This window comes from Sapajus apella, unplaced genomic scaffold, assembly GCF_009761245.1.
Source record: "Sapajus apella isolate SASKATOON/1434 unplaced genomic scaffold, GSC_monkey_1.0 scaffold2, whole genome shotgun sequence".
Taxonomy (NCBI): domain Eukaryota; kingdom Metazoa; phylum Chordata; class Mammalia; order Primates; family Cebidae; genus Sapajus; species Sapajus apella.
The window spans coordinates 62,249,228-62,274,989 of NW_022436942.1; the positions used below are offsets into that span (position 1 = coordinate 62,249,228).

At 40.6% G+C, this 25,762-nt stretch overlaps 1 protein-coding gene across 8 annotated transcripts in view; it reads right to left on the reverse strand.

Annotated features, from left to right (window-relative positions):
- The window catches only part of GLT8D2 (glycosyltransferase 8 domain containing 2), a 76,276-nt gene that overhangs the window by 27,591 nt on the left and 22,923 nt on the right, over window positions 1-25,762 (reverse strand). For 6 of the 8 annotated variants that reach the window (XM_032299667.1, XM_032299693.1, XM_032299661.1 and 3 more), the window contains one exon: window positions 2,236-2,368. The exons of the other annotated variants lie outside the window; for them this stretch is intronic. The gene's annotated coding sequence lies outside the window, so the exon portion shown is untranslated. The remainder of the gene's footprint in view (window positions 1-2,235; window positions 2,369-25,762) is intronic. 8 annotated transcript variants of the gene reach the window in all.

Here is a 25,762-nt window from a genome sequence, read left to right on the forward strand (position 1 = left end):
CCCACCCCCCGCTGTCCCTCCCCTATTTCCCCCCAACAGACCCCAGTGTATAGCGCTCCCATCCCTATGTCCATGTGTTCTCATTATTCATTACCCGCCTATGAGTGAGAACTTGCGGTGTTTGATTTTCTGCTCTTGTGTCAGTTTGCTGAGAATGATGGTTTCCAGGTTCATACATGTCCCTACAAAGGACACAAACTCGTCGTTTTTGGTGGCTGCGTAATATTCCATGGTGTATATGTGCCACATTTTCCCTGTCCAGTCTATCATCGATGGTTGTAGGTCTTTGCTATTGTAAACAGTGCTGCAATGAACATTCGTGTGCATGTGTCCTTATGGTAGAACGATTTATAATCCTTTGGATATATATGCAGTAATGGGATTGCTGAGTCAAGTGGAATTTCTATTTCTAAGTCCTTGAGGAATTGCCACACTGTCTTCCACAATGGTTGAACTAATTTACACTCCCACCAACAGTGCAAAAGTGTTCCTATTTCTCCACATCCTCTCCAGCATCTGTTGTCTCCGGATTTTTTAATGATCGCCATTCTAACTGGCGTGAGATGGTATCACAATGTGGTTTTGATTTGCATTTCTCTAATGACCGGTGATGATGAGCATTTTTTCGTATGTTTGTTGGCCTCATGCATGTCTTCTTTTGCAAAGTGTCTGTTCATATCCCTTGTCCACTTTTGAATGGGCTTGTTTTTTTCTTGTAAATCTGTTTTAGTTCTTTGTAAATTCTGGATATCAACCATTTGTCAGATGGGTAACCAGCCCAGAATCTTTTTTAACCTCCTGCAAAAAGAGCTGTCAGCTGGCTGTACGCCGTGGCTCAGCCTGTGATCCCAGCACTTTGGGAGGCCAAGGCGGGTGGATGACAATGTCAGAAAATCAAGACCATCCTGGCTGACATGGTGAAACCCCATCTCTACTAAAAATACAAAAAAAAAAAAAATTAGCTGGATGTGATGGCACGCACCTGTTACCCCAGCTACTCAGGAGGCTGAGGCAGAAGAATCGTTTGAACCAGGAGGTGGAGGTTGCCGTTAGCCGAGATCACACCACTGCACTCTAGCCTGGGCAATGAGCAAGACTGTCTCGGAAAAAAAAAAAAAAGCTCTGTCAACCTTCCGGGTTAGCAGAGCAGAGCACATGGCAGTAACTGGAAGTATCGCACTAGAACATCTCCTTGATCTAAAATAGCAACCGCATGCTATCTTTCTACTCTCATAACTTCATTCCTTGATAAGAAAGCCTTTACATCTTCAGGAATACCTTGGATGGGGCATGCATTATACTCAATTCAATCATTCATTCAGTATTTACATATTTACATATTGGGATCCTACTAAAAGCCCAGCACTTTGCCACTTCCCAGTGATGTACCGATGAACAAAACAGTCCTGGTCCCTATCCTCCTAGAGCATTTGGTCCAGTGGGGGAAACAGATATTAAAATGTGACATGTAAAATTATGTTAAGTGCTATGAAGGAAGCAATGGAGGTGCTGGGATAAAGATGAACAGGGGTGGGAAGTGCATCAGGAAATCAGGAAAAGCTTCATTGAGGAGATGGCATTGGAGGAAAGGAAGAGGAGGAGCCAGTCAAGGGCAGAACATGCAGAGAAGCAGCAAGGGAACAGCAGAGGGAACAGCAAGTGCAAAGGCCCTGGGGCTGGAATGAGCTCCAAGTATTCTAGGAACTGCAAGAAGCTCACTGTAGCTGGATCACAGTGAACCAAGGGAGAGACTGACTGGAAGAGGCCAGAGAGGTACCAAGGGGCTAGATACTACTGTGCCTGAAGAGAAGTTTTGATTTTATTTTACATGCATTAAACCCCTTCCATCAGTGTTTAACATTGTTAAAGCCCTAAAGGACCATTTCTCAAACATTCCCCAGGGAATTGTGATGGTAAAGGAGAGTGAATACTCAGCATCGCTCACAGTGAGCCCAAAGTATCTTTCAAGGTTTTTGTTTTACCTTCAAATTCATGGGAGCTGTGTAAGATGTAGTACTGGAAAGGAATCACTCCTTTAACTGCTGGGAGAGTTCCCCCTCAGGGAGAAAACTACCTGTTATGAGAGCAAGGTCTTCTGTGCCTAGGTGGGATGGCCAGGTGAAAGCAGGGAAAAGCTAAACCGGTTTGAATAAGGGACGAATCAAAATCCTACGATTTGGCCACAGCCCAAGAAAAAAATTTATTAAAGGGAAAAGGAAAGTCCAAGTTACTTACTCAGGAGAACTTCCTTTCCTATGGCAGGCCCAGGGACTGTTCAAGAACAGATGTCCAATACTCAACCCACAATCTTCTTCCACGCTCTCCACCTTCTAACCTCAGCCCACCTCCACGCTGCTCTTCACAGGACCTAAAGTGACATTTTGTTTTACCAGGTGTAGTGGCTCACTTTGGGAGGTTGGGGTAGGCAGGTGCTTGAGCCCAGGAGTTTGAGACAAGCCTGGGCAACATAATAAGACCCCTCACCCCCACAATTTCTACAAAAAAATACAAAAATTAGCAGGTATAGTGGTGCGTGCCTGTAGTCCCAGCTACTCGGGAAGTTGAGGCTGGAGGATCACTTGTGCCCAGGAGGCTGAAGCTGCAGTGAGCTGTGGCTTCTGCACTCCAGCTGGGAGACAGGGCAAAACCCTGTTTAAAAAAAGAAAAAAAAAGAAGAGAGAGAGAGAAAGAAGAGAAAGAAAAAAGACAGAAAGAGAAAGAAAGGAAGAAAGAAAGAGAGAGAGAGAGAGGAAAGAAAGAAAGAAAGAAAGAAAGAAAGAAAGAAAGAAAGAAAGAAAGAGAGAGAAAAAAGAAAGAGAGAGGGAGAAAGAGAGAGAAAGAAAGAAAAGAAAAAAAAAGAATGAAAGAGAGTGAGAAAGTGACAGAGAATGAGAAAGGAAGAAAGAGAAAGAAAGAAAGAGACAGAGAGAAAAGTAAAGCAAAAAAGAAAAACTGCTGCTCTCAGAAGAGCTACCAGGTTTGTTGTGTATCTTTTTGTAGCCCCAAGCTCACAGCAGTAATATTCCAGGGGATGGGCACTGTGGGATGAGAAAGTTTATCTCATCCCACAGTGGTATGTTTATTTGGTCCCAGACAAACATCAGGAGAGGGGCAGGCTTTCAGGGTGAGAGCAAGGAGAAGGGAACACAAATGGAAAGAAAGAGAGCCCTGGAAGAAAGGCTGGAGGATTCTCAGAGATAGCTTTGGAATGAAATGTACTTGTTTCACGTTGCTATACACGATTAAAGTAATTAAAATACCCACCTCCATCCAACTTCATGTAACCCAATATTGAAAGGCTTTTCTGCCTCTGTATTAAAGATTACAGAAAATATAGTGGTAGGCTGGTAGAAAAAGGGAGATTTGGGGGTTGATATTCTTACAGGACTTATACTGAACATATTTAATAACCCATATGGCCCTTGGCATTGATCAATCAAAATGGGTACCAGCTATAAATGACTGGCGCAGTCCCACAGGAGTTTCTAAATAATAAATAGCAGTTTTGGCACCTACAGAATGTCAAACCATATTAATGTATTATCTATCCAAACATATAAACACAGTTGATTCTACACACACACACACACACACAGACACACACACGTACATACACACACATGATGCTCTATATTTTGATAAGCAGCAAGAACTGTGTCACATCATCAATCATTCTGATGTTCTATCAGGCCAACTTTTTACATGAAGTCCTTTGCATAAGAAAAATGCAGGGCAAATTCTAAGAGGCCTATCAAATAGATGTATTCCAAGAACAACTTCTTTTAACAAAAGAGACCAGCTGCTGCTTCAGAGCCTAAAGAATTGGCCTATGAGAACTACTTTTCTGCCAAGGTATTTGATACATGTTGACAAGCAAATTTATTTCTGGTCTTATGGATTTACGCACATTTCTTACTGTGAGTTTCTTTCTTGATGTTCTTAAAAATTGCTATGTGTCGAGGGGAGGGAGAGCATCAGAATAAATAGCTAATGCATGCCAGGCTTAATACCTAGGTAATGGGTACATAGGTGCAGCAAACCACCATGGCACACATTTACCTATATAAGAAACCTGCACATTCTGCACATATATCCCAAAACTTAGAATAAAATAAAAATTTAAAAAATTGCTGTGCAAACTATTTCTTTTTTATTAGGTAGTATTTTCTGAATTCTTTAGACTGTATTGAAGAAATCAGAAAGAGTGCTTCACCCAGGGAAACACAAATGGTTCTGCAGAATAAACATTCAGTATGTCTGCTTTTGTTTTAAATAGCTTCCTTTCCATGACACATTTACTGAAGGAATATTACCATATCAGCTTCAAAATTGGACAGGCTGATTTTTAAGATTAAAAAAATTTACATACATTAGAATTTACTTTTTTGTTTATATAGTTCTATGAATTTTTACACATGCATAGATTCTTGTAACAACCACAGCAAATGGGATAGAGAACACCACCAACACTCCTGAAGAATTCCCTTGTGCTGCCCCTTTGTAGTCAGGCCCTTTCCAACACCTAGCCCTTGGCAACTGCTGATCTGTTCTCTGTCTCTATAGTTTTGCCTTTTCCAGAATGTCATATAAATGGAATCCAACAGGATGTAATATTTTGAGAGGCTCTCTTCTCTCACTTAGCACAATGCTTTTGAGATTCATACTTATTATTGCCTTTATCAATAGTTTGTACCTTTTTATTGCTGAATAGTATTCCATTGAATGGATATATCACAGTTTATCCATTCACCCATTGAAGGACATCTGGGCTGTTTCCATTGTTTTGTGATTATAAATAATGCTTCTGTAAACACTTGTTTACAGATTTTTGTGTGAATAGAGGGTAACTGCCTAGAAGTGGTATTCCTGAGTCTTTTGGTAGATATATATTTAACTCTATAAGAAACTGCCAATCTAGGCTGGGCACAGTGGCTCATACCTATAATCCCAGCACTTTGGGAAGCCAAGGTGGGAGGATCGCTGAGCTCAGATGTTCAAGACCAGCCCTGGCAATATAGTGAGACTCCTATCTCTAAGAAAAAAAATGTGGAGAGTTAGAGAAAAAAAATTAGCCAGACCTGGTGGTGGGCACCTGTGGCCCCAGCTATTCAGGAGGCTGAGGTGGGAGGATTGCTTGAGCCTGGGAGGTTAAGGCTTCAGTAAGCCACAGTGGCACCATTGCACTCCAGCCCAGGTGACAGAGTGAAACCCTATCTGAAACAAAAAAGGAAAAAAAAAAGAAAGAAAGAAATTGACGATCTTTTTCCCTGAGTAGAAACAGGTTTTCATTTTGTATTCCCACTAGCATCATAAGAAAGTTCCAGTTGCTTGTGTTCTTGTCAATACTTGGTATTGTCAGTACCTTTTTATTTTAGCTGTTCTAATGGGTGAATTGCATTGTGATTTTAATTTGCATTTCCTTGTTGTTTACTCATGTTGAGCATCTTTTTGTGTGTTTATTTATCAAACACATATGGTGAAATGTCTGTTTAAATCTTTTGCACATTTTTATAGGAATATTTTCTTATTTTTGAGTTTTGGGAGTAGTTTATACATTCTGGATACAAGTCTTGTGTTAGGGCCAGGTGTTGTGGCTCACACCTGTAATCCCAGCACTTTGGGAGGTCGAGGTTGGCAGATGACTTCAGGTCAGGAGTTTGAGACCAGCCTGGCCAACATGGTGAAACCCCGTCTCTACTAAAATACAATAATTAAGCAGGCATGGTGGTGCGCATCTGCAATTCCAGCTACATGGGAGGCCAAGGCAGGAGAATCACTTGAACCCGGGAGGCAAAGGTTGTAGTGAGCCAAGATTGCACCACTGTACGCCAGCCTGGGCAACAGAGCAAGATTTGTTTGTTTTTTTCTTGTAAATCTGTTTTAGTTATTTGTAGATTCTGGATATAAGTCCTTTGTCAGATGGGTAGATTGCAAAAATTTTTTCCCATTCTGTTGGTTGCCAGTTCACTCTAATGATAGTTTCTTTTGCCGTACAGAAGCTCTGGAGTTTAATTAGATCCCATTTGTCTATTTTGGCTTTGATTGCCAATGCTTTTGGTGTTTTAGTCGTGAAGTCCTTGCCTATGCCTATGTCCTGAATGGTTTTGCCTAAGTTTTCTTCTAGAGTTTTTATGGTGTTAAGTCTTATGTTTAAGTCTTTAATCCATCTGGAGTTAATTTTAGTGTAAGGTGTCAGGAAGGGGTCCAGTTTCTGCTTTCTGCACATGGCTAGCCAATTTTCCTAACACCATTTATTAAACAGGAATCCTTTTCCCATTGCTTGTTTTTGTCAGGTTTGTCAAAGTTCACATGGTTGTAGATGTGTGGTGTTGCCTCCGAGGCCTCTGTTCTGTTCCATTGGTCTATATCTGTTTTGGTACCGGTACAATGCTGTTTTGATTACTATAGCCTTGTAGTATAGTTTGAAGTCAGGTAGCATGATGCCTCCAGCTTTATTCTTTTTGCTTGGGATTGTCTTGGCTATGCAGGCTCTCTTTTGGTTCTATATGAAGTTTAAGGTGTTTTTTTCCAGTTCTGTGAATAAGGTCATAGATAGCCTGAAGGGGATAGTGTTGAATCTATAAATTACTTTGGGCAGTATGGCCATTTTCACGATATTTATTCTTCCTAACCTTGAGCATGGAAAGTTTTCCCATTTGTTTGTGTCCTCTCTTATTTCCTTGAGCAGTGGTTTGTAGTTCTCCTTGAAGAGGTCCTTTACATCCTTTTTTTTTTCCCATTTATTTATTTTATTGCATTTTACATTTTGGGGTACATGTGAAGAACATGCAAAATTGTTGCATAGGAACACACGTGGCAGTGTGATTTGCTGCCTTCCTCCCCATCACCTACATCTGGCATTTCTCCCCTTGTTATCTCTCCCCAGCTTCCCATCCCCCACCCTCCCTCCCCTATTTCCCCCCAACTGACCCCAGTGTGTAGTGCTCCCCTCCCTGTGTCCATGTGTTCTCATTGTTCAACACCCGCCTATGAGTGAGAACATGCGGTGTTTGATCTTCTGCTCTTCTGTCAGTTTGCTGAGAATGATGGTTTCCAGGTTCATCCATGTCCCTACAAAGGACCCAAACTCATCGTTTCTGATGGCTGCATAATATTCCATGGTGTATATGTGCCACATTTTCCCTATCCAGTCTATCGTCGATGGGCATTTGGGTTGGTTCCAGGTCTTTGCTATTGTAAACAGTGCTGCAATGAACATTCGTGTACACGTGTCCTTATAGTAGAACGATTTGTAATCCTTTGGATATATACCCAGTAATGGGATTGCTGGGTCAAATGGAATTTCTATTTCTAGGTCCTTGAGGAATCGCCACACTGTCTTCCACAATGGTTGCACTAATTTACACTCCCACCAACAGTGCAAAAGTGTTCCTATTTCTCCACATCCTCTCCAGCATCTGTTGTCTCCAGATTTTTTAATGATCGCCATTCTAACCGGCGTGAGATGGTATCTCAGTGTAGTTTTGATTTGCATTTCTCTGATGACCAGTGATGATGAGCATTTTTTCATATGTTTGTTGGCCTCACGTATGTCTTCTTTTGAGAAGTGTCTGTTCATATCCTTTGCCCACTTTTGAATGGGCTTGTTAGTTTTTTTCTTGTAAATCTGCTTTAGTTCTTTGTAAATTATGGATATCAGCCCTTTGTCAGATGGGTAAACTGCAAAAATTTTTTCCCAATCTCTTGGTTGCCGATTCACTCTAATGATTGTTTCTTTTGCTGTGCAGAAGCTGTGGAGTTTGATTAGGTCCCATTTGTCTATTTTGGCTTTTGTTGTCAATGCGTTTGGCGTTTTGGTCATGAAGTCCTTGCCTACACCTACGTCCTGAATGGTTTTGCCTAGATTTTCTTCTAGGGTTTTTATGGTGTTAGGTCTTATGTTTAAGTCTTTAATCCATCTGGAGTTAATTTTAGTGTAAGGTGTCAGGAAGGGGTCCAGTTTCTGCTTTCTGCACATGGCTAGCCAGCTTTCCCAACACCATTTATTGAACAGGGAATCCTTTCCCCATTGCTTGTTTTTGTCTGGTTTGTCAAAGATCAGATGGTTGTAGATATGTTGTGTTGCTTCCGAGACCTCTGTTCTGTTCCATTGGTCTATATCTCTGTTTTGGTACCAGTACCATGCTGTTTTGATTACTGTAGCCTTGTAGTATAGTTTGAAGTCTGGTAGTGTGATGCCCCCCGCTTTGTTCTTTTTGCTTAGAATTGACTTGGCTATGCGGGCTCTCTTTTGGTTCCATATGAAGTTTAAGGTGGTTTTTTCCAGTTCTGCAAAGAAGGTCATTGGTAGCTTGATGGGGATAGCATTGAATCTGTAAATTACTTTGGGCAGTATGGCCATTTTCACGATATTGATTCTTCCTAACCATGAACATGGAATGTTTCTCCATCTGTTTGTGTCCTCTCTTATTTCATTGAGCAGTGGCTTGTAGTTCTCCTTGAAGAGGTCCTTTACATTCCTTGTTAGTTGTATTCCTAGGTATTTTATTCTCTTTGTGGCAATTGTGAATGGAAGTTTGTTCTTGATTTGGCTCTCTTTAAGTCTGTTACTGGTGTATAGGAATGCATGTGATTTTTGCACATTGATTTTGTATCCTGAGACTTTGCTGAACTTGCTTATCAGTTTCAGGAGGTTTGGGGCTGAGACGATGGGGTCTTCTAGATATACAATCATGTCGTCTGCAAATAGAGACAATTTGACTTCCTCCTTTCCTATTTGAATGCCCTTTATTTCTTTTTCTTGCCTGATTGCTCTGGCTAGAACTTCTAATACTATATTGAATAGCAGTGGTGAGAGCGGGCATCCTTGTCTGGTGCCACGTTTCAAGGGGAATGCTTCCAGTTTTTGCCCATTCAGTATGATATTGGCTGTTGGTTTGTCATAATAGCTTTTATTATTTTGAGATACGTTCCATTGATACCTAGCTTACTGAGTGTTTTTAGCATAAAGGGCTGTTGAATTTTGTCAAAGGCCTTCTCTGCATCAATTGAGATAATCATGTGGTTTTTGTCTTTGGTTCTGTTTATGTGGTGAATTACGTTTATAGACTTGCGTATGTTGAACCAGCCTTGCATCCCCGGGATGAAGCCTACTTGATCATGGTGGATAAGCTTTTTGATGTGCTGTTGCAATCGGCTTGTCAGTATCTTATTGAATATTTTTGCATCTATGTTCATCATGGATATTGGCCTGAAGTTTTCTTTTCTTGTTGAGTCTCTGCCGGGTTTTGGAATCAGGATGATGTTGGTCTCATAAAATGATTTGGGAAGAATTCCCTCTTTTTGTATTGTTTGGAATAGTTTCAGAAGAAATGGTACCAGCTCCTCTTTGTATGTCTGGTAGAATTCAGCTGTGAACCCATCTGGACCTGGGCTTTTTTTGGGTGGTAAGCTCTTAATTGCTGCCTCAACTTCAGACCTTGTTATGGGTCTGTTCAGGGTTTCGGCTTCTTCCTGGTTTAGGCTTGGCAGGAGGCAAGTGTCCAGGAATTTATCCATTTCTTCCAGGTTTATTAGTTTGTGTGCATAGAGTTGTTTGTAATAATCTCTGATGATGGTTTGAATTTCTGTGGAATCTGTGGTGATATCCCCTTTATCGTTTTTTATTGCATCAATTTGGTTATTCTCTCTTTTCTTTTTTATTAATCTGGCTAGTGGTCTGTCTATTTTGTTGATCTTTTCAAAAAACCAGCTCCTGGATTTATTGATTTTTGAAGGGTTTTTTGTGTCTCTATCTCCTTCAGTTCTGCTCTGATCTTAGCTATTTCTTGTCTTCTGCTAGACTTTGAGTTTTTTTGATCTTGCTCCTCTAGCTCTTTCAGTTTTGACGATAGGGTGTCAATTTTTGATCTCTCCTTGCTTCTCATGTGGGCACTTATTGCTATATATTTTCCTCTAGATACTGCTTTAAATGTGTCCCAGAGATTTTGGTATGTTGTGTCTTCATTCTCGTTGGTTTCGAAGAACATCTTTATTTCTGCCTTCATTTCATTGTTTATCCAGTCAACATTCAAGAGCAAGTTGTTCAGTTTCCATGAAGCTGTGCGGTTCTGAGTTAGTTTTTGAATTCTGAGTTCTAACTTGATTGCACTGTGGTCTGAGAGACTGTTTGTTACGATTTCCGTTCTTTTGCATTTGCTGAGGAGTGATTTACTCCCAATTATGTGGTCAATTTTAGAGTAGGTGTGATGTGGTGCTGAGAAGAATGTATATTCTGTGGATTTTGGGTGGAGAGTTCTGTAAATGTCTATTAGGTTTGCTTGGTCCAGGTCTGAGTTCAAGTCCTGGATATCCTTGTTAATTTTCTGTCTGGTTGATCTGTCTAATGTTGACAATGGGGTGTTAAAGTCTCCCACTATTATTGTGTGGGAGTCTAAGTCCCTTTGTAAGTCATTAAGAACTTGCCTTATGTATCTGGGTGCTCCTGTATTGGGTGCGTATATATTTAGGATCGTTAGCTCTTCTTGTTGCATTGATCCTTTTACCATTATGTAATGTCCCTCTTTGTCTCTTATGATCTTTGTTGCTTTAAAGTCTAATTTATCAGAGATGAGAATTGCAACTCCTGCTTTTTTTTGCTCTCCATTTGCTTGGTAAATCTTCCTCCATCCCTTTATTTTGAGCCTTTGTGTATCCTTGCATGTGAGATGGGTTTCCTGGATACAGCACACCGATGGGTTTTGTCTTTTTATCCAATTTGCCAGTCTGTGTCTTTTGATTGGGGCATTTAGTCCATTTACATTTAGGGTTAATATTGTTATGTGTGAATTTGATACTGCCATTTTGGTGCTAGCTGGCTGTTTTGCCCTTTAGTTGAGCTGGTACTTGTTGTTCCTTTATATGTGTAGAGCCTCTTTCAGGAGCTCTTGTAGAGCTGGCCTGGTGGTGACGAAATCTCTGAGTACTTGCATGTTCCCAAAGGATTTTATTTTTCCTTCACTTATGAAGCTTAGTTTGGCTGGATAGGAGATTCTGGGTTGAAAGTTCTTTTCTTTAAGGATGTTGAATATTGGCCCCCATTCTCTTCTGGCTTGTAGGGTTTCTGCTGAGAGATCTGCTGTGAGTCTGATGGGCTTCCCTTTGTGGGTAACCCGACCTTTCTCTCTGGCTGCCCTTAGTATTTTCTCCTTCATTTCGACCCTGGTGACTCTGACGATTATGTGCCTTGGGGTTGCTCTTCTTGACGAATATCTTTGTGGTGTTCTCTGTATTTCCTGGACTTGAATGTTTGCCTGCCTTGCTAGGTTGGGAAAGTTTTCCTGGATAATATCCTGCAGAGTATTTTCCAGCTTGGATTCATTCTCTTCGTCGCATTCGGGTACGCCTATCAAACGTAGATTAGGTCTTTTCACATAGTCCCACATTTCTTGGAGACTTTGTTCATTCTTTTTTACCCTTTTTTCTCCAGTCTTGCCTTCCCGTTTTATTTCATTGAGTTGATCTTCGACCTCTGATATCCTTTCTTCTGCTTGGTCAATTCGGCTGTTGATACTTGTGCATGCTTCACGAAGTTCTCGTGTTGCAGTTTTCAGCTCCATCAATTCACTTATATTCCTTTCTATTTTGTCCATTCTTGTTAGCATTTCGTCAAATCTTTTTTCAAGGTTCTTAGTTTCTTTGCATTTGGTTAGAACATGTTCTTTAAGTTCACAGAAGTTTCTTACTACCCATCTTCTGAATTCTGATTCTGTCATTTCATCACACTCATTCTCCATCCAACCTTGTTCCCTTGCTGGCGAGGAGTTGTGATCCCTTTTAGGAGGAGAGGTGTTCTGGTTTCGGGTGTTTTCATCCTTTTTGCGCCGGTTTCTTCCCATCCTTAAGGATTTATCCACCTGTCGACTTTGTAGTTGCTGGCTTTCAGATTGGGTCTCAAATCTTTCAGATTGACGTTCTGTTTGTTGATGATGAGGTTATTTCTGCTTCTTGGTTTTCCTTCTGACAGTCTGGCCCCTCTGCTGTAGGTCTGCTGAGGTTCACTCCAGGCCCTGCTTGCCTGGGGTTCACCTGCAGCAGCTGTTGAACAGCAAGGGTTGTTACCAGTTTTCTTCTTCTTCTATCTTTGTCCCAGAAGGATACCCGCCTAGTGTCAATCTGATCTCTCCTCTATGAGGTGTCTTTTTGGATATATAGGGGTCAGGGAGCTGCTTGAGGAGATGGTCTTTTCTTTATAGGAGCTCAAATGGTGAGCTGTGAGCTCTGTTGTTGTTCATTCAGAGCTGCTGGGCAGGTACTTTTAGGTCTGCTGCAGCAGAACTCATAAACTGCTTTTTGTTCCCGGGTGCTCTGTCCCAGGGATTTAGGGCTTTATTTATGAGTTTCCGTTATGCTGCTGCCTTCTTTTTTTTTTTTTTTCTTTTTTTCCTTCAGACCTGCCCAGCCCAGGAAGGAGGCAGCCTAGTCACTGTCGGCCTATAGCAGCTTTGCTGAGCTGCTGTGGGCTGCGCCCCGCTGCCGAGTGAACTTCCCTGCAGTCCTGTTTATATGGTTGTAGTTAGAACTGCTTTGGCGATGGTGGCCCGCCTCTGTTGGGGCGGAGTCTCTGCTGTGGCGTGTTGCCTTGGCAATGGCGGGCTGCCTCAGCAATGGCGGGTTGCCTTGGCAACGGCGGGCTGCCTCGGTAATGGCGGACGCCCCTCCCCCACAGAGCTGGACTGTCCCGGGTTCAGCTGCGCTTGCTGTGAAATTCTCAATCCAGAGTTTCTGGTTGCTGTTCTTTTGTGGGGGTGGGGCCAGCCGAGCCTGATCGCCTGGCTCCCTGCCTCAGAGCCTTTTTTAAGTTGGTGTTCCAGTCGCCTGTTGAAGAGGCGCCGGGGTCTGTTTGTTTTCCCCTGCGGCCACTCACTGCGTTGGCTTAAACAGCGGCACTGAGGTTTGTGGCGCTTTTTTTTCTTTTTTTTTTTTTTGCCCTGGAATCTACTGTCCTGGTTCTCTGCTCAGTCCCCTTTTTGAACCAGCATATGGGCGACTTCCCGTGGCTCCAATCGCCAGCCAAAAGGGCACCCGGACCGGTGTATTTTGTACGGAGAACCGCGGCTCCGGGGCGCCGACAAAGCAGCCGCGCGGGGCAGAGCAGCGGCGCTGGCCAGCACAGCAGCGCTGGCCACAACAGCCGCGCTGGCGAGCGTGGAGCACCTCTGCCCGGGAATTTCCTAGTCTGTGGGCAATAAAAACGCGGCGTCCACTCACCCTCTGCGCTTTCACTGGGAGCTGCAATCCTGAGCTGTTCCTAAACGGCCATCGTGGATCTCCCCTCTTTTACATCCTTTGTTAGTTGTATTCCTAGGTATTATATTCTCTTTGCAGCAATTGTTAATGAGAGTTCATTCTTGATTTGGCTCTCTTTAAGTTTGTTATTGGTGTATAGGAATGCTTGTGATTCCTGCACGTTGATTTTGTATCCTGAGACTTTGCTGAAGTTGCTTATCAGTTTCAGGAGATTTGGGGCTGAGACAATGGAGTCTTCTAAATATACAATTGTCATCTGCAAATAGAGGCAATTTGACTTACTCCTTTCCTAATTGAATACCTTTTATTTCTTTTTCTTGCCTGATTGCTCTTGCTAGAACTTCCAAAACTATATTGAATAAGGAGTGGTGAGAGAGGGCATCCTTGTCTAGTGCCAGATTTCAAAGGGAATGCTTCCAGTTTTTGCCCATTCAGTATGATATTGGCTGTAGGTTTGTCATAAATAGCTTTTATTATTTTGGGATACATTCCGTTGATACCTAGTTTCTTGGAAGTTTTTAGCATAAAGGGCTGTTGAATTTTGTTGAAGACCTTCTCTGCATCTATTGAGGTAATCATGTGGTTTTTGCCTTTGGTTCTGTTTATGTGGTGGATTATGTTTACAGACTTGCATATGTTGAACCAGCATTGCATCCCCGGGATGAAGCCTACTTGATCATGATGGATAAGCTTTTTGATGTGCTATTGCAATCAGTTTGCTAGTGTTTTATTGAAGATTTTTGCATCTATGTTCATCATTGATATTGGCCTGAAGTTTTCTTTTTTGGTTGAGTCTCTGCTGGGTTTTGGTATCAGGATGATGCTGGTCTCACAAATTGATTTGGGAAGGATTCCCTCTTTTTGGATTGTTTGGAATAGTTTCAGAACGAGTGGTACCAACTGCTCTTTGTATGTCTGGTAGAATTCGGCTGTGAACCCATCTGGACCTCAGCTTTTTTTGGTTGGTAGGCTATTAATTGCTGCCTCAACTTCAGCCCTTGCTATTGGTCTATTCAGGGTTTCAACTTCTTCCTGGTTTAGGCTTGGGAGGGTGCAAGTGTCCAGGAATTTATCCATTTCTTCCAGGTTTACTGGTTTAGGTGTATATAGTTGTGTGTAGTAATCTCTGATGGTAGTTTGTATTTCTGTGGAATCAGTGATGATATCCCCTTTATCATTTTTTATTGCATCTATTTGATTCTTCTCTCTTTTCTTTTTTATTAACCTGGCTAGTGGTCTATTTTGTTGATCATTTCAAAAAACCAGCTCCTGGATTTATTGATTTTTTGAAGGGTTTTTTGTGTCTCTATCTCCTTCACTTCTGCTCTGATCTTAATTATTTCTTGTCTTCTGCTAGCTTTTGAGATTTTTTGGTCTTGCTCCTCTAGCTCTTTCAATTTTGATGATAAGATGTTGATTTTAGTTCTTTCCTTGCTTCTCATGTGGGCATTTATTGCTACAAATTTCCCTCTAGAAACTGCTTTAAATGTGTCCCAGAGATTCTGGTACGTTATGTCTTTGTACTTGTTGGTTTTGAAGAACATCTTTATTTCTGCCTTCATTTCATTGTTTATCCAGTCAACATTCAAAAGCCAGTTGTTTAGTTTCCATGAAGTTGTGTGGTTCTGAGTTAGTTTCTTAATCCTAAGTTCTAATTTGATTTCCCTGCAGAGAGACTGTTTGTTATGATTTCTGTTTTTTTGCATTTGCTGAGGAGTGATTTACTTCCAATTATGTGGTCAATTTTACAGTAGGTGCGATGTGGTGCTGAGAAGAATGTATATTCTGTGGATTTAGGGTGGAGAGTTCTGTAGAGGTCTATTAGGTTTACTTGGTCCAGATCTGAGTTCAAGTTCTGGACATCCTTATCAATTTTCTGTCTTGTTGATCTGTCTAATATTGACAGTGGAGTGTTAAAGTCTCCCATTATTATTGTGTGGGAGTCAAAGTCTCTTTGTAGGTCATTAAGAACTTGCTTTATGTAACTGGGTGCTCCTGTATTGGTTGCATATATATTTAGGATTGTTAGCTCTTCTTGTTGCATTGATCCTTTTACCATTATGTAATGCCCTTCTTTGTCTCTTTTGATCTTTGTTGGTTTAAAGTCTACTTTATCAGAGACTAGGATTGCAACTCCTGCTTTTTTTTACTCTCCACTTGCTTGGTAAATCTTTCTCCATCCCTTTATTTTGAGCCTATGTGTGTCCTTGCATGTGAGATGCGTTTCCTGGATACAGCAGACTGATGAGTTTTGACTTTTTATCCAATTTGCCAGTCTGTGTCTTTTGATTGGGGAATTTAGCCCATTTACATTTAAGGTTAATATTGTTATGTGTGAATTTCATCCTGCCATTTTGATGCTAGTTGGTTGTTTTGCCCATTAGTTGACACAATTTCTTCATTGTGTTGGTGGTCTTTACCATTTGGTACATTTTTGGAGTGGATGGTACTGGTTGTTACTTTCTATGTTTAGTGCTTCTTTCAGGAGCTCTTGTAAGGCAGGCCTGGTGGTAACGAAATCTCTCAGCAAGTGCTTGTTCATAAAGGATTTTATTTCTCCTTCGCTTATGAAGCTTAGTTTGCTGGATATGAAATTCTAGGGTGAAAGTTCTTTTCTTTAAGGATGTTGAATATTGGCCCCCACTGTCTCCTGGCTTGTAGGGTTTCTGCCAAGAGATCTGCTGTGAGTCTGATGGGTTTCCCTTTGTGGGTAACCTGACCTTTCTCTCTGGTTGCCCTTAGCATTTTTTCCTTCATTTTAACCCTGATGAATCTGATGATTATGTGCCTTGAGGTTGCTCTTCTTGAGGAATATCTCTGTGGTGTTCTCTGTATTTCCTGGACTTGAATGGTGGCCTGTCTTGCTGTGTTGGGGAAGTTCTCCTGGATAATATCCTGAAGAGTGTTTTCCAGCTTGGATTCATTCTCTCCATCACATCCAGGTACACCTATCAAATGTAGATTAGGTCTTTTGACATAATCCCATATTTCTTGGAGGCTTTGTTCATTTCTTTTCACTGCTTTTTCTCTAATCTTGCCTTCTCATTTTATTTCATCGAGTTGATCTTCAGTGTCTGATATCCTTTCTTCTCCTTGGTTGATCCTTTTTTCTGCTTGGTCAATTTGATATTGAAACTTGTGCATGCTTTGCGAAGTTCTTGTGTTTTGTTTTTCAGCTCCATCAAGTCATTTATATTTTTCTCTAAGCTGTTTATTCTTGTTAGCATTTTGTCAAACCTTTTTTCAAGGTTCTTAGTTTCTTTGCATTGGGTTAGAACATGTTCTTTTAGCTCAGAGAAGTTTATTACCCACCTTCTGCAGCCTGTTTCTGTCAATTCATCACACTCATTCTCCATCCATCTTTGTTCCCTTGTTGGTGAGAAGTCGTGATCCATTGGAGGAAGAGAGGAGTTCTGGTTTTGGGTGTTTTCATCCTTTTCATGCTGGTTTCTTCCCATCTTTGTGGATTTATCCACCTGTGTTTTTTGTAGTTGGTGACTTTCAGATGGGGGTCTCTGAGTGGATGTCCTTTTTATTGATGTTGAAGTTATTTCTTTCTGTTTTTTTAGTTTTCCTTCTAACAGTCAGGCCCCTCTGCTGTAGGACTGCTGGAGGTCCACTCCAGACCCTGCTTGCCTAGGGATCATCTGTGGGAGCTGCAGAACAGTAAGGGTTGCTGCCAGTTTCTTCTTCTGTTATCTTCGTCCCAGAAAGATACCTGCCAGATGTCAGTCTGAACTCTCCTTTATGAGGTGTCTCTTTGGATATACAGGAGTCAGGGAGCTGCTTGAGGAGACAGTCTGTCCTTTATAGGAGCTCAAGTGCTGAACTGTGAGCTCCATTGTTCCGTTCAGAGCTGCTGGGCAGGTACGTTTAAGTCTGCTGCAGCAGAACTCATAACCACCTTTTTTTCCCATGTGCTCTGTCCTGGGAATGTGGGGCTTTAATTATAAGTTCCTGACATGCTGCTGCCTTTTTTCAGAGATGCCCTGCCCAGCAAAGAGGTAGCCTAGTCACGGTCTTCCAGTAGAGGCATTGCTGAGCTGCCGTGGGCTCTGCCCAGCTGCTATGTGAACTTCCTTGTGGTTTTGTTTACAGAGGTAAAGTTAGAAATGTCTCAGTAATGGTGGTCTGTCTCAGTAATGGCAGACTGCCTCTGTAATGGCGGATTGCTTCAGTAATGGTGGACTGCCTCAGTAATAGCAGACTGCCTCGCTAATGGCAGACTGCCTCGGTAATATTGGACACCCTTCTACCGACAGAGCTGGACCGTCCAGGGTCTAGTTGCACTTGCTGTGAAACTCTCAATCCAGAGCATTTCAGATTGCTGGTCTTTGTCGGGGTGGGACCCACTGAGCCAGATCACCTGGCTTCCTGTGTTGGCCCCCTTTTTCAGTTCAATGGGCAGCTCTGTCTCCTAGCCATTCCAGGCACCAGTTGAAACGGCCACCCAGATTTGTGTGAGTTTTTTTGCAGAGACCCACTGCACTGGCTGAAACAGCTATGCTGGAAACTCATGGTGCTTTTCAGCATGGGAATCTCCTGGCCTGTGGGCAATAATAACTCATTTGGAAATGCAGTGATCAATTACCTTCTGCATTGTTCTTGCTGGGAACTGCATTCCAGAGCTGTCCCTATTTGGCCATCTTGGATCCTCAATCCTTCTTCTGAGAATTTTAAAGTTTTAGACTTAATTTTTATATTTAGAGTTAATTTTTGTATATATCATGAAGTGTAGATTAAACTTCATCTTTTAGCTTATGGTTTTCCAGTTATTCCAAGACCATTTGTTGAGACGGCCATTTGTTGAGACCATTTGTTGTTCCTTCTGCAGAATTGATCTTTTTCTTTAATATTTTGTTTGAATTTCAAGGTATTCAAAGGGGACTTGAAACCTGGCAAAAAGTTTGAACCTAGAGGATAACATGTATCCCAAAGAAGGAAGCAAGTTATCAACACAGGTTTTTAATTCTCTCCTATACTTTCTACAGGAAGAATTATAGATATAAATAGTCATCAGTGACTAAAAAGTGAGCTACATCATCAAATAAAGATTCAATTATGTGTCCTGGTGTGGTGGCTCACACTTGTAATCCCAGCACTTTGAGAGGCTGAGGCCAGGAATTTGAGACCAGCCTGGCCAACACTGCGAAACCTCATCTCTGATAAAAATTTAAAAATTAGCCAGATGTGGTGGGGCATGCCTGTAATCTCAGCTACTTGGGAGACTGAGGCATGAGAATCACTTGAACTTGTGAGAAGGAGGTTGCAGTGAGCTGAGATCATGCCACTGCACTCCAGCTTGGGCAACAGAACAAGACTCTGTCTCAAAAACAAAAAATTCTATAATGTTCTTAGAGTAGTATCAGGTACCAAGCAGGCAAGAAAAGGGTTGATCTACCATGAAAAAGTTTCAACCAAACATTTCCCCAAACTCAAATTTTATCTTTGCATTTTATTCTGGAGTATTTTATTTATGCTCTGAAATCAGGAAAGCTAAGACACCCTCCCTCTATTCTCGAAATTTACCAGTTAAGACTTTGCTTCCTGTGTTTCCCAATTTACAATTATCTATCTATATGCTTAATCCAATACCTTGGACATTCATTAGGAGAAGTGGTACACATTAAGCAAAGCATAGGATAGGGCAGGTTCGATGAAAAAATAAAATTTAACTATTAGATAAAGATTTTAGATGACAACAGTCACTTTAATCTAAAATCTAAAGTTAAATTGTCACATTTTTTACGTTCATTCACTTGTTTGTGACATTTTGCCAATCACCCCAGAAGCTGGAAACTTCTTTTAGTTTGAGATAAAAAAAAAAAAGAGACTTCTTTTATCTCACACAAAAAAAGTTAATTTGCCATAAATAACAATTTGTCTTGAAACCTCAAAGTTTATTTTAAAATTAAGTTGATCCTTCTTAATTATGGTCCTTCAAAGGAACTTCTGAACTTGACATTTGATGGGAAACTGCAGACAGCAAACCAGGAATAATAACCTTTAGAAACTAACGACATGGCAGAGACAGCCCGAGGAGGTAATTGAGAAAGGAAGGCTATCATAGGGCCTCATGGTTTCATGAACCAAAGTATTATGAGAATTTGCTGGCGGTCATCTAGGAAAATCTTCAACAGAGATTTGACTCAAGTCTTTAATTCACTGTAAACAACCAGCTACAATGTTCCTTTTATTTTCCTGGGTTATAGACAGAACACCCAAGAGCTCCGAGTGCATTGGCAATGACACTTTTCTCTGCCCCTTTTTCACCTGGGAAAGAATTGGGTCAAAACAGCACATTTCTTTGGATTTTTCTGAGATAGAGTTTCAGGTACTTTTTACCCATTTAGGATTTTAGGTGATATGCATGCATCTAACTTTTGGGGATGACAGAAACCTAGAATGGTCTTTGGCCACATGGCCCCTCCTCCCACTCCATGAAAGATGCCATCTGGTATCACAGGAGAGAATGGGGCGAAGACCAGAGGGGAGCCGAGTTCTAAGTCTCTAAGGCCATCCATTTCCTGGGCATTCCATTTATGAAAGCCAGTAAATTCACACTTTTTTCTTAAACTTTTGAAATGAGGTTCAGTTTCTTGCAAGCGAAATCTTTACAAATACATCTGTTGTGGCCAGAATGACATGTGAATATGGGGAGCAGTTTGCAAGCAGTCAGATAATAATCATAGCTACCATTTGTTGCAGATACAATTTGCATGCAACTCCAGGCTATTTAGGTACATTATCTCCTTTAATTCTAACGCCATTCAAGAGGATGTATTACTATCTCCATTTTTCAAAAGAGGATATTGTAGCTCAGAGAGGCTCAGTAACTTGCTCAAAATCATACAGCTAGTAAATGAGGAGGCTGGCATTAAAAATTAGAGCTAACTTCAAAGGCCTTTAACCACAAGGTGCTGAGTTCTGAAAGGGCCCTGTGGCTACACCAGGGGTCAGATGAATTGGGCTCCAGATAACAGATTTCACCATGTGTTGATGAAGATTATACAGCTCATAGGCAAGGCTGGTGGGCTCTTTCCTGAGTGCTTGGCTACTATAAGACCATTCCAGAGGCCAAGAAATAGTAAGTGCTGACTCATCTGAACAGGGGGCTCATCTTTCCCTGTCCAGCATGTTGCCAACTCTGAAATCGCTTTAAGATGAAACAAGCGGCTTTAGGATGCTGACAAAGGCACGTCAATTGCAAGGCACAGGAGTAGTAAGCCAAGAAGGTAAGTACCTGAAACAGATTGTGGTAGGAAACCTTAAGCCATATGGAAAGAGTGGAGTCCTTGAGAAGCATGTAGTTTCAACAGCAAGTTTGCTGTAAAAATGTGTGTGTGTGTGTGTGTGTGTGTGTGTGTGTGTAATTGCGTAAAGATTTGGCACCGCTGAATTGCATCCTCTTCTTCCTCCTTACAATTTCATCTCATCTCTGATGGTGGCACTTCTTGGGTTTCAAAAACAAAAAATCCCAAATGGAGAAGACACGGTTTCTGACTGAGGGCACTGGAATTAAGTGGAAAATCAAGTGGAAATGCTTTTCTAACACAATTAGTATATTAGACTGTGGGCCTTGGAGTCAGATGTGCCTGGGATCAAATCCTGGCTCCACAATGTATAAGAACCCCTTCCCTTAGAAACTTAATATTCCTCACTTATAAAATGTCTTTAACATCATTTTACAACCAACTTGTTAATAAGTAATTCAGGCAAAAAACCTCAGTGCATGCTAAAAGGATAGGGTAAAATGTTGTTGGGGTACAGAAATTTCACAATCTCGAAGTAATCACACTTAAGATCAACAAAACGAAACAAATTGAAATCCTGTGACTTGAAATGTGTTAAATAGCAATGTGTTCCTGCCAGTGATATTTAACCTGATTCTATCATGGATAAGGTCACAGTCAAATCCAAAACATGGATCAATCTGAAGACAAACTGCCTTGGTCTCTTCAAATATGTCAATGTCATGAACAACAACAACAACAGAAAAACACACGCTGGGAACTCTTTGGAGGCTTGAAAATGAAATGAAAAGTGTGAACCTTGACTGCATCCTGGACCAACTGTTTAAAAACAGCTAAAAAGTTTACTTTTGGGAAATTGGGGAAATATTATGGCATTAATATTAAATTTTCCTGAGTGAATGAATGTGGTATGGTTATATAGGAGTACATCATTGATGGTAGGAGACACATACATTAATTTAGGTGTGAAAGGTCAAGAGGTTCAGGGGTGTCTGTGTGTAGAAAGAGAGTGAGAGGTAAAGATTTGGCACTAATCTAGATACCTGAGATGCGCTAATGTTGCAAAATTGGTTGAGCGTCATACTTTTCTTGCAACTTTTCTATAAATTAAAATTCTTTCTAAATAAAAATTTGAGGAAATGAAATAATATTATAAGGTTTTATGAGGATTAAATGCATTTAGTACCTATAACAGTACTTGGCAAACAGTTGGAACCCCACTTACACAAGCCATGCCATGAAGATTGTGTGATCCTAGGGAAATCACTCCATCTCTCTCTGTCTCAGTTTCCTCATCATTACGACTGAAGCAGACAATAATATTAGATGTAACATTCTAGAACTTTATATAATTATGCCCTCAAAAAAGTGATGGGAGTTGAAAGAATCAACATTGTTAAAATATGCATAACACCCAAAGCAATCTACAGATTCAATGTAGTCCCTATCAAAATTCCAATGGCATTTTTCATAAAACTAGAAAAAAAAATCCTAAAATGCATATGGAATCACAAAAGCTCCCAAATAAATAAAGCAATTTTGATGAAGAAAAAACTGAAGGCATCACATTTCCTAATTTTAAATAATATTTACAAATCTATAGTAATCCAAAAAGTATGGTACTGACATAAAAATAGACACATAGACCAATTGAATCAAGAATAGACATGGGGAGAGGATAGTCTCTTCAATAAGTGGTGTTGGGAAAACTGGATATTAACAAAAAAATGAAATTGGATTTTTTTTTTTTAGATGGAGTCTCGCTCTGTTGCTAGGCTGGAGTGCAGTGGCACGATCTCGGCCCACTGCAACCTCTGCCTCCCAGGTTAAAACGATTCCCCTGCCTCAGCCTCCCAAATAGCTGGGACTATAGGCATGCGCCACAAAACCCAGCTATTTTTTGTATCTTTAGTAGAGACGGGGTTTCACCATGTTGGCCAGGATGGTTTTGATCTCTTGACCTCGTGATCTGTCCACCTCGGCCTCCCAAAGTGCTGGATCAGATCCACAATTGGATCTATATCTTACATCATACACACAACCAACTCAAAATGAATTAAATATGTAAATATTAATTTTATTAACTATTAATTGAATAATAATTAAGTATTTAAGATGTGAAACTGTAAAACTAGAAGAAAACAGGGAAAGCTCCATGGCATTGGTCTTGGTAATGATTTTTTGAATATGACACCAAAAGCCCAGTCAACAAAAGCAAAACAAACAAATGGGACTACATCAAGCTAAAAAGTTTCTGCACTGCAAAAGAGCAATCAATATAATGAAAAAACAACCTGTGGAATGGGAGCGATTGTTTACAAACCATGTGTCTGATAAGAAGTTAATATCCAAAATATATAAAGAACTCATACAACTCAATAGCAAAAAAAAAAAAAAAAAAAAAAAAAAAAAAACCTGATTTAAAAATGGGCAAAGAATTAGAACAGACATTTCTCAAAAGAAGGCATAGGAATGGCCAACAGGTATATGAAAAGATACTTAATATCACTAATAATCAAGGAAATTCAATCAAAATCACAATGGGATATCACTTCACATCTATTAGAATGGGTATTATCAAAAAGTCAAAAGATAACAAGTATTGGTGAGGATGTAGAGAAAAGGGAACGCTTGTATATTGCTAGTGGAAATGTAAATTTGTATAGCCATTATGGAAAACAATATGGAGGTCTGTCAAAAAATTAAAAATAGAACTACCATACGATGCAGCTGTCCTACTCTGGGGTATATATCCAAAGGAAAGAAAATCAGTATCAAAGGTATATCTGCACTCCCATGTTCATTGCAGCACTATTTATTTTTATTTTATTTTATTATTATTTTTGAGATGGAGTCTTGCTCTGTCATCACCCATGCTGGAATGCAGTGGTGTGATCTCCGTTCGCTGCAGCCTTTGCCTCTTGGGTTCAAGTGATTCTCTAGCCTCAGCCTCCTGAGTAGCTGGAATTACAGAGGCACACCACCACGCCCAGCTAATTTTTGTATATTTTTAGTAAAGATGGGGTTTCACCATGTTGGCCAGGCTGGTCTTGAACTCCTGACCTGAAGTGATTGGCCTGCCTTGGCCTCCCAAGGTGCTGGGATTACAGGTATGAGCCACCACACTGTAGCACTATTCAGAATAGCCAAGATATGGAATTAATCTGTGTCCATCAGTGGATAAGTGGATAAAGAAATGTGGTATATATATGAGTATGTGTGTGTGTAGACATATATACACACAAAATAAAATAATATTTCACCTTAGAAAAGAAGAAATTCATGCCATTTGTGACAATATGGGTGAACCTGGAAGATATCATGCCAAGTGAAATAAGCCAGGCAAAGAAAAATAAATACTGCATGATTTCACTTACCTGAGAAATCTACCAAGTTGAACTTACATAAACAGAGAGTAGAGGGTGGTTACCAGGGACAGGGAGGTGGAGATGTGGGGAAATGTTGATCAAAGGGTATAAGCTTGCAGTTATAAGCTGAGCAAGTTCTAGAGAACTGATGCACAGCATTGAAAATTATTACTAATAATGTGTTGTATACTTGTAATCTGCTATGAGAGTAGATCTTAAGAGTTCTCACCACACATACACACAAGGTAACTATGAGGGTGATGGATTTGTTCATCAGCTTGATTGTGTAATCATTTCACAATGTGTATATTAAAACATTGTACTCTTTGAATATGTATATATGTGTGTGTGTGTATATGTGAGTGTGTGTGTGTGTGTGTGTGTGTGTGTGTGTGTGTGTATATATATTTTTTTTTTCAGAGACAGGATTGTCATTCAGGCTGGAGTGCAAGTGCAATCACAGCTTACTGTAACCTTAAACTCCTGGGCTCTATATAGCCTCCCACCTTGGTCCCCCAAAGCACTGAGATTACAGGCATAAGCCACCATGGTTGGCTGAATATATTCATTTTTTTAATTTGTCAATTATACCTCAATAAAGCTGAAGAAAACAAACCAAAAAGACCCCCACTTATTTTAAGAGCTAATATTTGATAAAATGTTCTTGCCGGGCACAGTGGCTCACGCCTGTAATCCTAGCACTTTGGGAGGCCAAGGTGGGTGGATCACCTGAGGTCAGGAGTTCAAGGCCAGCCTGGCCATCATGGAGAAACCACATCTTAAAAAAAAAAAAAATTCTTATCACTTTATGTCATTTTAATTATTTAGACAATATTATAAGAACATGGTTACTTCCTTAAAAATTATTTATTCCTGTAGAATTGCTATCTTTGATAACAGTATCTGCAGTTCACTCACTGTTATTCAAATGAGTCAGATTAACTATACATCGCTTTGAAATAAAAAACAACAAATTGAAAAATTAAGCATCCCATTTTCTAAGTACTATGAAACTGGAGTGCATAAGGTACTTTTAGCTTTTTAGATGCTGTAATATAACTTTACTGGCCATAAATTTGTAAGTTCAGAGTTCTACTGAATATGAGAATAAATATATTTTTTAACATTAAAAAAAGTGATTGGGGAATCAGCATTGTTTTCTGGCAAGGTGTTAGAGATTTTGCTATTAGAATGCAAATATGAGTTAACTAGCTAAAAAAGGTAAGAAGGGGCCGGGCACAGTGGCTCATACCTATAATCCCAGCACTTTGGGAGGCCTTGGTGGGCAGATCACTTGAGGTCAGGAATTCCAGACCAGCCTAGCCAAAATGGTGAAACACTATTGCTACTAAAAATACAAAAATTAGCTGGGTGTGGTGGCACACATCTGTAATCCCTGCTCTTGGGAGGCTGAGACAGGAGAATCGCTTGAACCTGGGAGGTGGAGATTGCAGTGAACCGAGATTACATCACTGCACTCCAGCCTGGGTCACAAAGTGAGAGTCTTTCTCAAAAAAAAAAAAAAAAAAAAAAAAAAAGCTAAAGCTAAAAAGGGATAAGGGCCCAAACTAGGACAAGAAGGTAATTAGGGTAGCTCCCTTGGCATTTCATTTATTCATTCAACAAACATTTACTCAACCTTTACAAATATACCAGACACCCAGGCACTAGAGATTCAAAGATAAGTCCCCAGTTAGTCCACATTTGGGGGAAGGGAGAGGAAGACACCAGTAAATATACAATGGCAATGCAGTATGCTTAGAAGCCTTGGTAAATGTAAGCATAGGGTATTGTTTTAGCACCAAGGAGGGGCACCTGACCTAGATCATGGGGGTCAGGAAAGGCTCCTGGTCTCCACCAAACCAAGCCAAGGTACTCCATTCATTCTTATGC